The sequence below is a fragment of the Anser brachyrhynchus genome (assembly GCF_964034855.1).
Source record: "Anser brachyrhynchus genome assembly, chromosome: 14".
In the NCBI taxonomy this organism is placed as follows: domain Eukaryota; kingdom Metazoa; phylum Chordata; class Aves; order Anseriformes; family Anatidae; genus Anser; species Anser brachyrhynchus.
The window spans coordinates 11984075-12001076 of record NC_137709.1 but is presented as its reverse complement, the minus strand read 5'-3'; the positions used below and the strand labels follow the sequence as shown (position 1 = coordinate 12001076).

Genomic DNA, 17002 nt, shown 5'->3' with positions numbered 1-17002 from the left:
TGTGGGGGGGGGTGCTGTGGGGTGTCCCTGGGGCAGGGGCTGCCCCCAGCACCGAGGGGCATTGCAGCACTCCCCCCGCAGAGCCAGGGCCAGCACGGGGGGGCCCTGGCCCACCCAGCTCCCCACGGCAGCCAGCGGTGCCGGCTGTCCCGCAGCCCCACGCCGCCCATCTGCCCGGGGCCGCTGCTGGCAGGAGGCCCCACGGCCCCGCAGAGCCAGGCCGGGGCCTGCCGCGGCCCTCACGCCTCCGCCGAGCAGCTGCCGGCTCCGTGGGGCCGGCGGGGGACAAACCAGCCCTGCCCGTGCTGTGGGGCCAGCGTCCTCGCCACGGGGCCACGCCGTGCCCCACGCCTGGGTCCGGCCTGGCATGCCCCGCGGCGCCCGCTCCCCCCGGCCAGGCTTGCACTGCGTCCCGCCATCTTGCGCCTGTGAATAATTCACTGCCTCCGTCCCCGTTGTTTCCCTGCAGGTATTTATAGCCCGCGATCCTGTCTCCTTGGAGGCGGCGTGCTTCAAGGGCGGTGTAAATTTAGCTCCCGCCGTCTCTCACGTGTCCCGCGCCCTCCAGCCCTTGCGGGAGCCCTTCTGCGCGGCTCCTGTCCGGCGGGCGCCTCCGACGCCACGCGGGCACCCCTGCCCCACGGCGTCACCGCCTGTCCTCGCCCCCCCTGGGTGCAGGCTGGCACCGCAGCCCCCACGTCCCGGGGGCACAAACGGGTGGCGAGGTCACACCCGGCCCCTTGGCAATGGGGGCTGGTGCCTGCCCCTTGCTGCTGCTCCCGGCGTGCCCCTCGCAGCCGGCCCTCGTGCCGCGCCGTGCCAGCCACGTCCTCCTCCTGTCGCCCGGCCCCAGACACCAGGGCAGCGCCGTCGCCTCCGGCAGCTGCACGGGGCCGCCGAGCCGCTCAGCTGCTGCAGCACGGGGGCTGCTTTGAAATTCCTGGGCTGCCATCTGTGCTATGCAAATCCCCCAATCTGACGGCTGCGTGTGGACCCGCTTCCGGACTCGGCGGCAGGAGCTGTTATTATCTCGCTCCTCCTCCCTTCCAGCACCCAGCGGCGGATTCAGAGCAGCGGGGACATCGCCAGTTCTCATGCAAAGAAGCCAAAAATCCTTTGCAAAAAGCTCTTTGCTCTACCCCAGCTGGGCCATGGAGTCAGAACACAACGGGTGGGGCGTGGGGCCACCAGTCACCTCGAGTCACCGGCGGGTCTGTCGGGAGGACGGGGCTGGTGGCATCCCGTGGGTGTCCGTGCCCCACTGGGAGGGAGCTGGGGGCAAGGCTGGTGCCGGCAGCAGCGGGTTCGTCCATCACCTCCCCAGCCAGGCATGGGGGAGCCGCGGGGCTGTGCCTGTGCAGCACCCACGCATCCACTCCCCACCCCAGGGAGCCTGGGAGTCCCCAGCCTGGGGGTAGCATGACACACAGCACAGACTGTGTCCAAAAAGCAGAACCGAGGCTGCACCCTGCTTTCCCAGTGTCTCCATATGGAGTCGATGTGCAAACACCCCTGAGCAGCTCCTGCCTCAGTTCTCCACCAGTCCAGCACCGCAGGGCAGCACTGGAGGGCACGGAGATGGCAGCTCGGTGTCGCCACAGGTCACCTTGCCCCTGGCCAGCTGTGGGTAGGGGTGGATGGAGTGGTGCGTGCTCTTTAAATGCTAATCTGGTGGAAAAGCAGCAATTCCCCACCCTGCGCTGAAGCTGCAGCGGCTTACCGGGGTGGCGAGGGGAGGGGGCAGGTTTTGCAGCACGGAGGTAATTAGCGAGCATCCTGCTCTGCTCCCCGCTGCGCCTCCGTCCCCTGAGGACCAGCGGGCCGGGAGCACGGGCGCTGCGTGCTCCTGCTGGCTTTTGGGGCCATGGGACCTGGCGGCACAGGGCCTCGTTAATATTTTAGGAGTTCTTTGTCCGCAGGGGACAGGGAGGCTCTCTCGCAATCGCCTTTCATCTCTGGGAGGCCTCGGTGCAGGCTCCAGCCTCGCTCTTATCTGCCGCTTCCTCTTTGCTACAGCTACAACCAGCGTTTTGTGGGCTTTTTTTTTTTTTCCTGGGCAGGGCTGGAAAAAGCCTGGCGGCTCCTGGCCAAAGGGCATCTTCCACCCGCACTGGCAGCAGCTGCTGGAGCATCCCTGTGTGCTCCTGCCTGCACGCTGCTGCCCCGTAGCCACGTGCTGTGGGGCTGGCACCCTGGCCGAGGCATGGGGGGTGCAGGGACATCCAGTGTGTGCCCACGTTCCAGGGCAGGAGGGACGTGAGGCTCCTGCGTGGGACGCGTGCAAGGACGGGAGTCACTGTCCTTGCCCCCCGGCGCTGCCGTGGTGCTCGTGACCTGTGCCGAGGTGCACACGTGGACTCTGTTCCCCACCGCTCAGGCTGCTGTCCCCAGCTGCTTTGCATCTCCAGCCCCAGGCAGGAGGGTAAAGCAAACACGGTGGCACAAAGCCCTCTGCTCCTGGCCCCGTTCCCCACTGGTGAGCCCCGACCCTGCATTGTGTGCTTGGCGCTGAACCCAGATCTGTCCTTGACCCCTGGTCCCGAAATGAGAGCCCCAGCCCGGGGCTCACAGGCATCTGAGCCTGGCCACAGCCCCGGCTCCAGAGCAGCTCTGCCAGTGCCACCCGCCCCTTGGTGCCGGTCTCGTATGGCAGAGAGAGGTGGGGGCTGCTCTGGTCCTCGGGGACCCCAGCACAAACACCAGCCCTGATAGAGGCAGTGTCAGGTTTCTCCCACTGGCTCCATTGTGCCGAGCCTGGCCCCTGGATGGTTTTGCAAGGACGTGCTCCACCCTGGGAGAAAACCAGCTCCTGTGCTTGGCCATCTCTGAACGTGGGGAGCGGCCCTGCCCAGATGCTGCCCGTGCCTGCCGTGCCCACCCAGCCGCAGCCAAACCCATCTCCCCGTCCCTTTGGCCAAGCACGGTCCTGGCTGCTGGGAGAGGAGCCGGGGGAAGGCCCTCAGAGGACTCCGGTGGTGGCTTCCCACCAGCAGGTCCTTTGCAACCCCACTGCCGCTCTGTCCATCGCCGCTGGTCGTTGGGGCAGCTGCTCAGCACCAGCTGGGGGCACGGCACGTGCCCGGTGGCGGTGAGGGGAGCCGGGGGGGGGGGGATGGCCACGCACAGGCGGTGCCGCCGGTGCCTGCTCACCCCCATTTCCAGGCCGGGCACGGGGTCACAAGGACGAGCGGCGCCTGCGCTCAGCAAGGCCGTGAGCTCACGGGTTTGATTTTCTCGAGCTTAGCTGGGCTCCGACATGTGATCCTCGCTGCAGGAAGGACGAGGCAAACGCGCCGTCCCCCGGGGCTGGCTGCCTCGACCTTGCGGGGAGGAGGTAAGAGCACATCACGGCTTTTCCGCCCTCCTGGTGTTGCTTCCAACAGCAATTTAATATCTCCCTGATAGCCCAGGCCAAGTTTCAGGCACCATTAAAGAAAAAGAAAAAAAAAAAAAAAAAGGATCTGCTGACAAAGGCGTCCCCCGGGGGGGCAGCGGCCGCCCCGCCGGGGACAAGCCGGGGGCCCCGCGGGCTCGGCACCGGCCCGGGGCACTCGGAGCCCCCGGGCTCCGTCCCCAGGCCTCCCGCACCCAGCTCCAGGGGGCTCGGGGCGGCTCCGGGGCTGGGTGCTGCCGGCTGGGCTCCCCGGGCAGCCCCGTGCCAGCAGAGGGCCTCCCTTACCAGACAGAGCACGGCGCGGAGGCGAAATTATAAAACGCATTATCTATTTGGCAAAACTTTGAGCAAGGACCAGGAAATGGGCTGGAGTTCATTCTCCTTCAGAAGACTGGAGCCGGCGTGTCCCGTCCCCCCCCCACACCCCCCCGGCTCCTTTTTTTTTTTTTAATGCCAGCGCTTGAGACGCATTAAAGCAGCAGGAGCGTTCGTCATTAAAATGGCAATTGCGACCCAGGCAATAAATTTTAACATCATAAAAGGCGCGGGGAGGGTCTCGCTCATCTGTTGCTCTTCAAAGAAAAGTGTTAGTTGCTTCCGAAAAATTGGGAAGAAGCAGGTGAGAGGCAGAGGGGCGGGAGCCCCGGCTGCCGGGGGAGCGGCGGCTGCGGGGGGGGGCTCCGGGGCGAAGCGGCCGGGCTGTCCGTCCGTCCGTCCGTCCGTCTGTCCGCCCGTCCTCCCCCGGGCGGGGGCTGCGGGAGGAGGGGGGCCAGGCTGTTACTTTTTACAGGTGAAGGAGAAGCGCAGCAATCTGCCGCTTTACAGCCTGGCATTTCTCCCCGCGGGGTTGGTTTTTTTTTTTTTTCTTTTTCTTTTTTTTTTTTTTTCCCCTTTTTGTGTGCGCGTGTGGCGCGGGGGGGGGGGGGGGGGGGGATGAGCGGAGGAGAGCGCATTTGCTGTAAACATCCCTGCTCGGTGGGGTGGATCCGTCCTCCGCCCCGCCGAGCCGGGAACAAAAGGTGATTTGAAAACGCAGCGGCGGCGGGCGAAAATCAGGCGTGGACGCCCGCTCCTTAACCGCTGCCGTGCCGGGGCCGCGGGGGGGGGGCCGTGGGCTGGGCAGGGCCGTGCCCGCTGCCCCCGGCCCCGCGGCGCCCGCCCGGCAGCGCCCGGCGCTCCGATAGCATCTCCCCGCGGCCGTCTGCCGCCGGAATTAGCCCTTGCGCTGGGACCGTTCGCTAAATAATTCAGGAGATTTCTTACTTATTGTTTTTTTTTTCAAGAAAGCTGTTTTCTTTTCTTCCTTTCCTTTTTTTCTTTCTTTTTTTTTTTTTTTCCAGGCTGTAGTATTTTCCAAGCCGGGTTTTAAGCGGGGGGGGTGTGGGGGGGGCACAGCCACGCTCATGCAATCCCGCCATGTGTTTACAGCTAAGCTCCCGGCGTTATTTAGGGATTGTAAAACCACAGCAGAGCTCTCTCTCCCTCGCTCGCTGCAGCCAATTTTTTTTTTTTTTTTCCTCCATGCGGCTTGCATTGCAGCAGCAAAGGTCAGCCCTTCTCCTTTGAACGCAGCACCCCCCCCCCCCCCCGTTATCAGATGAGGAAGCCGAGGGGGGACCGCAGCTGAAAGGCGTGCACAGGGGTGCCGGGGTCAGCGAGGCAGAGCCAGCGCGACGGCCCGGGGTGTGCTCGGGGTGGGGAGCGGAAAGAAAGGATGGAGGTGGCGGCGGTGGGAGGCTGGAGAGGGGAGAGGAGCCCCAGCGGCGCGGGGGAAGCGAGGGCCGACGGCAGAGAGCGTGTGAATAATGGGGGCAAATATAATATAGCTGATTACGTGCAGCTATTGCGCCGAGTCCCCGAGCCTGTCTCTGGAGAGCTTTTATGCTGCGAGGACAAAAATTCGCTGCCAGGGCGAACCGAGCGCGGCTCCGCGTGCGTGAGCGCGTGGCCGTGGGGGTGGCCCCGCGGTGCTCAGCTCCCGGGGGGGTTGGGGAGCAGAGCCCCCCCGTGGGGCAGCCCCCCCCGTGGGGCAGCCCCCCCCGAGCCGTGCAGCGCCTGGCGGAGGCTCCTGCAGGGAGCCCTTCCCTGCTGGCCCTGTCATAGCCAAGGCACCGAGCACGCCTTCAGACTTTGCCAGCAAATGGTTTTTAATTAAAACCAGAAGACGTTCCTCCATGTCCTGGCTCTTCAGCGATGACCACCGCTTACATCCTCCGCTTTTGGTCTTCCTTTCTGCACAGCTTGAAGCGCAGAGATGAAAGTAACCCAAAAAGCCCCAGAAAAAGGCAGCCGTAAAATCGCGCTGCCCAGACGTCCCCCTCTCCCTTCCGACCGGTGCTGCTGCCCTGGGGGCTCCCACCGCCGAGCCCCTGCTCCAGGCACCGTGGGGATGTGGGCGCTGGCCCGTGGGTGCTGGGGCGAGATGCTGGCGAGCGCCACGGCCCCGCGAACACGAGCCTCGAGACGTGACCGGAGCCGAGCGGCCGGTGGCCGTTGCCTTCAGCCCTTCTAAAAATAACAGCTACGAGCACCACCAGCGCCATGCGTCTAACTGGAACCAGCTTTCGAAACTCCCAGCTGGAAGCAGGTTTCAAAGTGTATGTGAGCCTTTCTGGGAAAGAGCAATTAAAAATAGCGAACAACTGAAAGCCGAGCCTCTGCCGCAGGTCCTGCACGTGCCCAGGGTGGCAATGGAGAGCCTGGTTTGTCGGAGCAGGCGTTTCTTACTGCTCGTCGTGGGGAGGCTTAGAACGAGGGCTGGAGGGGTGCTGTGGGCTGGGGCTGCCCCTCGCTGCCTCCTGCGTGCCCACAGCACGGTGCCCATCCCGGGGGCGCGGGGGGCACGGCGGCTCCCACGCCGGAGCCCTGCCAGCCAGAGCCCACTCGGGTGGTTTATTCCAGCATTTTCCCCAGCTGGCTGCCAGCACATTTGGGCTGGAGCTGGCAAGCGGCGTGCAGAGCTGGGGCCACATCCAGGCTGGAGCACAGCAGGGCAAGGCCAGGCTGTTCCGGGGGGATCTGATGGAGCCACATCCTACGGGGTCAGGAGGGATGGCAGGGGAAGTGCTCCAAGCATCCCTCATGGGCTTCAGTCCACTCCTCGTGGGTGCACAGAGCAGAGGCAAGAGCAGAGGCAGGAGGACGTGCGGTGCCCTGGCAGCACCACCACCAGCCCCTGCACCCCTTGGGCAGCTCCACGGGGCTGCTCTGTCCCCAGGCTGTGTGTCGCCTGCCGGCCTTGTCCCCAGTCTGCTCGCGTCTCCTCCCACAGCCCTAACAGGAGTAACTGGGGCCACCGCAGAGTCCCTGGAGCTCCCCCGATGGCGGCTCCCTTGGCACTCGTTTCCTCTCTGCTGCGTTCGCACTGCTATGTCCTAATTCCCTAACGAAGGGCCGCGCGAGAGGAAGTCTTGCGGAAGCCCATCCTGGCAGCAGCCTTCCTGCTACCAATCAGCTCATCAGCCCCTTCACAAAATGATTTCCTAGGGGCCGGACGAGATCCGTTTCACGTATTTGGGCTGGCATAAAGCACAGACCTCTCCTTCCCGTCTCTACGCAATAGGTCCCCAGTTCTCCTCCCACCAATTTTGTGCTTATCAAGGTCACAAACCAGGGTGTCCCGTTCCTTCCTTTAAAATGCTGGCAAAACGCTCCGTTTTTCCTGCACCATCAGCACGTGGTGGATCCCAAGGTGCCCCGAGCGACACAAGTGCTCCCGGCGTGCTGAGCCTCGCACCAGTGCCTGAGGTCCTGCTGGTGCCCGTGAAGACGGAGGTGTCTTGTCATCGTCCTGGGATACCTGCTGTCCTGTGTGAGATGGGTTTCCAAACACAAGCGGGAATGTCCATCGCTGCAGCTTCTCCTCAGTCATGCACTAACGCTTGGCCCTTCCCTAGCGATGCTAGTGAACATAAAGCCCTCTCCCTTTTCCATTTTGCTGCGGTCTGGAGGGGTCCTGTACCCCTTGTCATCCCTTAACCATTTTCTCTAGCACCTACTGACTTCTCTCCCTTACAGCCCGGTAGCAACCTTCGAACGCAAGAAGAACGGGGAGATGTGATGGTCTGTGCGCGGAGCCACGGAGGCCCCCAGCCACGCAGCGAGGCCAGCCTCGGCACGCAGCCTCCCAAGGACATGGGAAGGCTGCAGTGCCGGAGCAGCCCCAGGGCTGCGCAGGAGCTGGGGGAGCAGACAGATGAACTGACACGGCCAAGGCTGTGCGGTTGGTTGGGAATAGATCTGCCATCGCCTGGCGTGTGCTCAGCCCGGCTGCCTGTTATCCATCTTGCAAGCTGCCAGTTTTAACAATGGACATGCTGTCAATTCTCCATAATAAAATCCTTCCTCCACATACATATATGCACAATCAGAGGCTTTTAGTGGGGCTTTTCATTTTCTTTTTGAGCCAGCCGCATTCATGCAACAACCAGCCAACGACATGGGCAATGCTGGGCACAAAGAGCGACGCGAGCAAAGCCTGGGCGAGGCGGGTGTCTGCAGCCCTGCAGCGGGGTCCCGGCGGGGCCGGCAGTGCATGTGAGCACACAAAATTGGTTTGCGTGTGGGTAATGCATCTAATGCAAACCTCCTTTTGGGCTGCAGAGGAAAAGCAAAACCCTGGGGAGGTGCTCGTGGGTGACGTGGACCTGGCGAGTGGGCAGGAGGAGGGCGAGGGCTCCCTGTGAGGATGCGGGGTGGGGACTGAGCAGAGAGCAAGGGACCACAGGGTGCTGCAGGGGGCTGCAGCCAGGACACGGGGACACGGCCTCGGCTGCCCTGTTCAGTGCTGCCACCCCTGCACCCTGTGGGAGAGCAGGATGGGGTCTTGCGGGCACAGCACGCTACGGAGCCTCGCCAGGATCAAGCAGGAGACCGGGAGCCTCAGCCTTGCCGGTGCCAGCCTCGGCGGGGACGTGGGGGCTGCACAGGAGGAACAAGCCGGGGGGGGGGGCAGCTGGTGTGTAGGCCCACGCAGAGGCTGTGCAGAGGAAGGAGAGAAGGGAAAATGGCTTCTTCAGAGCCCTGGACTCTGGGGAGGCAGGAGGGAGCCTGCTGAGAGGGAGAGGCTGTACTGGAGAGGCCAGGAGGCTGGGAGGCCAGGTGGCCCTGCCCAGGGGATGGGAGCCCAGCAGGAGCTGGGCTGGGGTGGGCAGCACCATGGCAAGCGGCTGGAGGGAGCTGGGGCTGGAGTTAAGCCCCACCAGTGAGCTGGGGGCAGAACCAAGGGCAGTGCCAGTGCAGCTCCCGGGTAGCAGCAGGGCTCTGCTGGAGCCCCAAACCCTAAGGAAGCTTGGCCAAGCCCCTGCACCCCACAGATGGGGGGAGGCACGGGCAGGAGCCCTTTCTCTTGGAGCCTGCCCGGGGGAACACGTCCCCACCCCGGCATTTCAGATGTTCTGGGCTTGGATCCTGGTTCCTGACCAGGTGGCGCAGAGCTCCAGCACTGCAGGAGAGCTCTTCCAGACTGTTGGGTACGTGCTGGGGTGATACGTGCACAGCCCAGGCGCGTTGCTGATAGCTGCTCCACGTGTCTCCCTATCCATGCTCTCCCTCCTGATTAGCAGCGGCTGTTTGTCTGATGGAAGGTGACAGCCTTTGGTAGACTCCTCCATTGCCCCGTGAGTCCTGATGCCTATTCCCCTCTACTGAGGGAACGGGAGCACTGGTGAGGGAGCACGCCCACCTTGCGGGTGACCACAAAAGCTCAGCTCTGCCCAAGGAGCACCTCCACGGCAGCCTCGCGAGCAAAACCAGAAGCTCGGGGAAACCCTGGTACTCCTCACTGTGGGGTGGTGGTCAACTGCTGGAGCTGGCCCTGCAGTAGCCCAGTGGCTTGCATTTGCACTGAGGAGCCATCCAGCACTGAGGAGCCATCCAGTGCTTGGGACACCGAGATGTTCCCTGCACAAGATGAATACTCAGCAACACTTTGATGTCCATACCACCAGCGCTGCCAGCGAGACTCCTTGAGCATGTCACCACATCTGCCTTGCTTCACAGGCTTCCCTCTCCTCCCACCGCAGGCAGGGAGCAGGAGCCTGCCAGCCCCCCCTGCACCACTTGTGCCCCCACGGGGCCCCCGCAGCCACCCCAGGAGCTGTTGCAATGCCACTTGTGCGGTCACGATGGACACGGGCAAATACTTCTTGGGGAGGCATCTCCTGGGGCAGCGGAGTCTGGGCTGAGACCGAACGGTGAGCTGGGCTCAGCCTAAGGCCAGGTACGGCTTCTGTGAGGTGCGGAAGAAAAAGAGCCGGGGGGGGGGGGGAGCACCCAGACCAAAGGCGACCGCAAGAGAGGGCTGCGGAAAGACACTGGGGAGGGGTGAGGTGGCACGCGTGGCAGGAGGAGCCCCTGTTGGTGGGAGGCTGGCGGGGTGAAGGTGCTGCTAGGCCTGTTTAATTAACTGGATCACTCCAGCAACATGGTGTGGCTTCTCCCAGCTGTGCTTGTCTGCAATACAGCCATCCCTGCTTCCCCAAAATACTTGGGAGGGCTGGAGTAGGCCAACTCCACCACCCTCATCGATGCTGCAGGGAGCCTATTTTAAGCCTTGCTAACGTAGGAGGATTAAATTTGGCTGGCTGAGACACGTCCTGCTCCCAGCTGTCCCCCCAGCCTCCCCTGAGGTTGGCAGCTCTGCGGCAGGCACGTCTCGTGATGCGGGAGGCTGCCCTGGCCCTCCAGGGTCGCCTGCCCTAGTGCAAGGGGAAACCAAAACCAGGGCATTTTCCATCTGCGCTACACATCTCAGGTTCGTGGCAAAAGCTCTTCCAGGGGCAGGAATCAACGGGTTGAAACGTGGAGTCTGTACGCTCTGGGACCAAACCTGGCCAAGGCTGGCTTCGAGGCCCCCAGCCCCACGACTGCTCCAGCCCCTCTGCGAGGAGCAGGGACCTGGCCAGGCGTGCCGGGCTCTCGCCCAGCGCCCAGCCAGCGCTGCAGCAGCGCGGGGGCCTGCGGCTCTTCTCCCTGGCAGCGCGCTGCTGCGGGGGGTGGAAGCCAGCAGCGGCACGGGGCTGCCCCTGCCCTCCCACCGGAGGATGCAGGTGTCTGGGCAGCCCTGCCAAGCCCGCCGTGGTGCTTCGCCACCGCGCTCCCTGTGGGGTGCGTGGTCCTGTAGTTTGCCCTTACTGCTCTGGATTCCCTGTGCATTATATGCTCCTGGTCAGTCACGTACTTTTAGTAATTTATTGCCTGATTTATTCTTGGAGCACTTGCAGGAGAGCCCTGCGGAAAGCTGCATCTCGCCTGCGCAGATTTATCTGCCTAGAGCCAGCGGTGTAGGTACCGAGGAGGACATCACACCAGCCATCGCTGGCTGAGTTACCAACCAAATTTCCAGCTGGAGGAAATGAGGCAAGCGGTGGAGGGGACGGCGCTGATTTACACCCAGCCCACGGCCTCCTCCCGAGCACTGAGCTGGCCTCCGTCACTGATTACCGCTGCCATGGGGAGCGTCGCTCGATGGCTCTTCCTCAGTTTGCTCGTTTGGAAGATGGGGGTAATAATACCCATCACCTATTTGCCATGCTGTTGTGAATTTTCATGAGCTACCATCTGAACAGGGCTTTGAGCAGGAAAACTGCTGTATCAGCTCTAGGCAATGATAAACAATACTCAGCATTTACATATTCAAAGCACTTTGATTAACTCTTGGGGTTTAAGGACTTGATTCAATTCCCACCGAACTGCGATGGCAGCTGGACGGGGTTATCGGCAGCGCGGGGCGGCCGGGGCTGGGGGTGCTGGGGCCTCACCCCCCGCCTGCAGCCGCTTGGCGGAGGGGAAAGCCCTTGCCGAAGTCCCGCAGAGCACCTCGCGCCTTAAACCCCTGCCGAATAAAGGAGAAAGGAATAACGCGCATCCCCGCCTCGGTAAGCGGCGAGATCCTGCGATGCAAAGTGGGTGCAGAGCATGGAGCATCATCAGTTCTGCTGCAGACGCTGTAACCAGGTGTTAAATAGCTGTGAAATTCTAACTTGATTCATGCAGAAGCTGCCAAATAAAGGGATTTTTCTTTTCCTTTAAAAAAAAAAAAAAAAAAAGACGGAAAGGAGATGGGCCGATGCCTCCTGTAATGCAAAGCGCTGTGGATCCAGAGCGGCCTCCCCCAGCCCGCCTGCGAATGCCAAGGGGGCAAATGCAGAGGAAACCAAGCCCGGGAGCTCACTTCATAATTTTATTCAGCGGATTTTTTTTTTTTTCTTTTCCTTTCAAGTCTTTTCAGCCCCATGATTTTAAATGGCCCCCCTCTGTCCAGCTGAAGATAAGTATCCCCCGGGGTGCCTCGTGTAAGAGGATCCTCCAGCATTATTATGAAGATCACCGGAAAACAAGAGCAAAAACCTGAGGAAACTTTGGTCCCACGGTGCCCCATTGACTTCAAATCGTCCGGGGGGCTGGGGGTGCCGGGGAAGGGCCGTCCGCGGGGAACACAACAGTAGGGGCCAGCTCCCAGGCTGAAACCCCCCGAGGCTGCCGAGCCTCCAGGCAGCCCCCTCGGCTCCTCGTGCCACTAATTAGAGGCGCTCTGTGTAAAAGCGAGCGCGCCCTGCTCCAGCGCGGGGGCACAGCCGTGCCCCTGCCCGGCCGATTTTCGGCGCGGCTCCCGGGGCACCCTGCCGTGGGGAGGTGCCGAGGTGTCCGGCAGGCTCCCGGTGGTCCGGGCCCTGAAAAATCTGGCTCTGGCTGGGGAAGACGGAACCGCGGAGCCGCGCACATCCCTCCCCGGCGCTCGGAAGCAGCGAGCTCGGCCGTGCCGGCTGCCGTGCATGTGCGCTGCTCGGTTTTACAGCACGCCGAAAAAGGTTTCCCTGCCGGCAGGGTGAAACTTTGGGCGACGTCCCCCCGGCAGAGCGCACCGAGAGCAGCGGCCGGAGCAAAACCCTCGGCGCCCCGGGGGACGGCAGACCCCGGGGCTGGCCGGGGGGCCCCGCGGGGGTCCCCTGGGGGCTCTCGGGACCCGGCACCGGGGACACCTGCGGGGCCCCGGGGCTGCGGAGGACAAACCCCGGAGCGGCTCCGCCAACCGGGAGAGGGGAGGACACCGGGAGGCTCGGGGGGGGGGGGTTGTTGGGGGGTGTCCGGTGTCCCCCGTCCCCGCGGGCCACGAGGGGTGTGCGGGGCCGGGGGGCAGCGCGGGGCCGGCTCGGCTGGGGGGGGGAGCCGGGGGGGGCCGGCTCCGCCGTCCCGGGAGCCGGCGTGGGGCCGCGCCGCAGCCCGCGCCGCGATCGATCCGCATCGACCGTCCCCGCCGCGCTGCTCCACTTTCCAGCCAATGTCAGGCGGCGGCGGCGGCGGCCCGGGGAGCCCCGCCGGTGGCACCGCACACCCCGCCTGGCGCGCCGCCCGCGCCGCGCTGCCCCGAAGAGCCGGCCTGGACCGCGCCGCCGAGGAGCCGCGGAGCCGCGGAGCGGCGCCCCCGGAGCCCGGCCCGCGCCGCCGCAGCGGGCGCCGAGCGAGCCGGCGGAGCCCCGCTGCGGGACCGAGAGGAGGGGGCGAGGGCGCCGGGCGCCGCGCCGCGAGGCACCGCGCTGCCCCCCGGCAGTGCGCCCGCGGCTGCACCTGCACGCCCGCGTGCACACCTGCATCCACACACACCCCACGGCTACACCCCCCCCACAAGCACAACTACAGCTACACCGACACACACACCTACACGCACACCTACACCCCCACCCGCACCTGCACCTACATGCACACCTACACCCACACGCACACCTAAGCACACATACATCCACACCCACATGCACACTCACCCCTACACCCCCACCCACATACACACCTACCCCCACGTTCACACCCACATGCACACCTACACCTCTACCTACACCCACACCCATACTCACACACCTACACTTGCAACTACTCCTGCACCCATACTTACACCCACATTCACACCCTCACGCACACCTACACCCATACCTACACCTGCACCCATACCTACACCCACATTCACACCCTCACGCACACCTACACCCATACCTACACCCGCACCCATACCAACACCCACATTCACACCCACACGCACACCTACACCCATACCTACACCTGCACCCATACCTACACCCACATTCACACCTACACCCGCACCCATACCTACACCCATATTCACACCCACACGCACACCTATGCCCATACCTACACCTGCACCCATACCCACCCCCACATTCACACCCACACCAAACTCCACCCGGTGCAGCACCCCGCTGCACCCCACGGCCACACCGCTGCCCTGCAGGGCCCCGTGGCACCACCCTGCTCCTCACCCCGAGCCCACCCCACAGCCCTGTCCTGCGGCCCGAAGTGACGCCGTGCCGGGTCTGTGCCCCGCTGCAGCCCTTCGCACACTGCCTGCGCTGGGAGGCCCCCAGGAAGGAGCGCGTCTGTCCCCAGGACCCCCACACCGCAGGCCTGACCCCTCCACACCCAGCCTCGTCCCCTCCTTTAGCACCCACTGGGGACTGCTCCTACACGTGCCCAGCCCTGCGGCTGCTCTACCTGTGCCTGCCACCCCTCACCTGCCCCAAGGGTGCAAGTGCCACGCACAGCCCATGGTTAAGGGGGTACAACAGCAACAGGTCCACCTGCTTGTCCCTCGCTGTCGCTCAGGACGGCTTGCCAGGTGGCCTCCACTGCCACCGATGCCTTCGGGGCTTTGGAAAGGGAAACGGCCCGGAGAGCTGGGGCTCCGTCCCAGCAGCGCCGTGCCCCGTCCCCACAGCACCCCTGTGTGCCGGGGCGGCGGGGCTGAGGGCAGCGGGCAGCGGCAGGGCACGGGGGGCTGGGTTGTTCCCTGGTAGCACAGCGATGTGACCAAACACTGGCTCCATTATCTCCAGCTCGGGTGCCTGCGTAAGCGTGAGGGTGACCCGCGCATGTTTTTAAATGCAGCCTTTGCACTAGGTACACAGAGCAGCGACTTCTACTTACCACGGAAACGCTCTCCCCAGACTTAATAGAACAGCTTTTGATTGCGTGGATAACGCTTCAAAACCTGTCTCGGTGTCTGCTCTCACCCCGGCTGCCTCGCAGCCAGCAGCGCAAACAGTTTAAAAACAAGGCTGTCCTGAGCGTGGTTTTGAAATAAGCCCGTAATAATGCTCCGGCGAGAGCCCGCCCGAGGAGCAGCGCTGAGACCAAACGCTCGTGTGCGAGCACAAGCAACGCATTTTTCAAGGCGTCCTTTGTGGAAAAGCAGGGCCGGGGAGGGGGGGGGGAGGATTTTTAAGTATCTGATTGCCACGCCGCCGACAGCGGTGACTTCAGAGGAAGAGGCGGATGGTTTTAACGCGTGGCGAAGCCGGCGTGCAGCGAGCCGCTGGCGGGCAGAGGGAGGGCGAGCTGCGGGGTACCGAGCTGCACCTGCACCGGGCCGGCGGCGCCCTGCTCCAGCCGCGTGCCCTGGGGCCGGGCACGGCTTGGGTGCCCAGCGCCGCACCGCCCCGGGACCACCCCGGCACCTCTGGGCCACGCAGCCTGTGCTGAGCGTGCGGCCGTCCCGGGGGGACGGTGCCAGGGCAGGCAAAGCCAGGCCCTGGGGGCAGCCTTGGCAGCTGCTCCGTGACTCAGTTTCCCCCGCTGAGGCCGGCAGGGGGACGCTGCCCCCTCCGGCTCGCGGGGGGCGGCGGTGGCCGTTGGGCTGCCAGGCGGGCGGTTGCAGAGGCTTCCTGTTTCTGCAGGATCCGGCTGGCATTGTGCCGCACAGCGAGGGGGGCAGAGCCTCTTCTTGCACCTGCCCAGAGCATCTGCTAGGGAGAAAATCTCCATGGCAACTCTGCCGGCTCCTCCATCGCTGCTCCACCAGGGACAGGGGGCTCTTCCTCTGCCTCCCCCCACCGAGCCTGGACGTCCCTAGGGCCACCGGTGCCCCAGGAGCTCGTCGTCTGGAAGAGGAGGAGGAAGGCTTTGCTGCCACCAAAGCCTGCTGCCCTTTTGTCCCCCCGTGCTGGGTGGGAGGCGATGCCATCCTCCTCTGATCCCTCCCCACGGGTGCTCCAGGTCCCAGGCCACCAGGAGATGAGACGGCAGCGTCGCCAAATTTAGGGGGTGGTTCCCTAGCTTGTAGCCAGCTGAAGGGAGGGCAGATGGCATCCCACTGTCCCAGCTACCTCCAGGCAGGACATGCTGCCTGGACAGCCCTCTGCCATGGCTGGAGGGGAAAGCTCTGCAGTTTCGGGGATGCCACCTGGGGTCCAACACAAGCAGGCCTGGAGCAGTAGCAAGCACAGCTGCACGATGCACGGCCCTTGCTGCTTGTTTGGGCATCCTGCCCCAGCAGTCCCGACGGGGGAATGCTGGCAGCAAAGCAGAGCCCTGACGTGTCCCCATCGCCTCGTGCAGGTGCAGGGGCAGGGAGATGGGGTGCCCGCTTGGGCTGCGGGTCCTTGCCTGTTGGGTATCCCAGGAACCAGGGAAGCAGAGCGGGGTGGGTGGCACAGCCCCAGCACTAGCCGTTGTGCCCTGCCCGTGCTCCAAGGGAGCTCCACAGGCTCCAGGTGCTGGAAGAGCCATGGGAAAGGTGGAAGAGATGTTTCTCAGCTGAGACCAGGGTGGAAATGGAGGGAAATGGAAGTAGAAGCTGAATTCCTGAGGGCCATGGAGACTGTCATCAAATCATCTAGCCCTGGTGTTCATTTGAAGGCACAGATGCATGGAGGGAAATACTGGATTTGAAGGGCTGGAGGGGCTCAGCTCCTTGCAAACCTTCCCCTGGCTGCAGAAGTGACTGGGGTACTGGCAGAAGGTTGCAGCTCCATGAAGGGCCTCAGTGCCACCAGGACCCCTCTGTGGCTTCCAGCTCCCAGGCACCTGTCCCCCCACAGCCCCAGCCTGGCTCTCCGTGGCTTCTCTCCTCCCTGCCCTCCAGCCGGGCTCTCATTCTCCTTGGCAGACCAAGGTCTCCCCGAGGCAACAAGCCTGCCCTGGGGAACTGGCCTTCTGGCACCTCCACAAGCCATTTCCCCAGCCTGGATGGAGGTTTTGGGCACTGCTGGATTTAGGAGACATGTCGAACCATGCTCAGAGGCTGGCCGGGAGCAGCAGACGTCCTGGGACAGCTGACACTAGGGGACAACCCCTCCTTCCCTCGCCTCCTCCCTGAGCTGCAGCCCCTCTCCTGTGCGAGAGCATTTGGTCAAACCCCAGCTGCTGGAACCCCGAGCAATGCCCCCGTGCTCGTGTTTTCACACGGGGAACGCAAGCCAGTTCTGCAGTGCAAACAAGTAATTTAAGGAGGGAAGCCCAGCCCTTGTTCAGGGTGAGGACAGGTCCATTTTTCAAGTGCAGACAGATTACACTGCTACAGCAAGATGCTTGAAGGTTTCATTTTTCCAGCCAAGATGAAGGCAGTCCCCACAAGGAGAGGCTGTCTCTGCCCCGGAGAGTTTGCAAAGGGAGGGTAAAGCATGTGACAGATAAAGGAGCAGCCTCTCTGCTTTATGCAGGGCAAAACTGAGCCACAGTGTGATTTGGGGACTCAGTTAAGTCCTGTGGGACATCAGCAGTAGCTGATGGCGAATGCAGATGGCCCAAATCCCAGGCTTTTGTCTGAATTGCTGCTGAATTCTCCCGAGGCAAAAATAGCGATTTCGATTGCCTCTGAAG

At 63.5% G+C, this 17002-nt stretch overlaps 1 long non-coding RNA gene across 2 annotated transcripts; it reads left to right on the top strand.

Annotated features, from left to right (window-relative positions):
- The first annotated feature begins 10 nt into the window (after positions 1–10).
- On the top strand, positions 11–7757 carry LOC308177926. 2 transcript variants are annotated; one of them, XR_013939505.1, is made up of 2 exons: positions 11–3334; positions 5635–7757. It is a non-coding gene; the product is annotated as an uncharacterized lncRNA (long non-coding RNA). The 2 variants fall into 2 exon arrangements; XR_013939506.1 differs by having other exon boundaries at positions 11–4013.
- The last annotated feature ends 9245 nt before the right edge of the window (positions 7758–17002 follow it).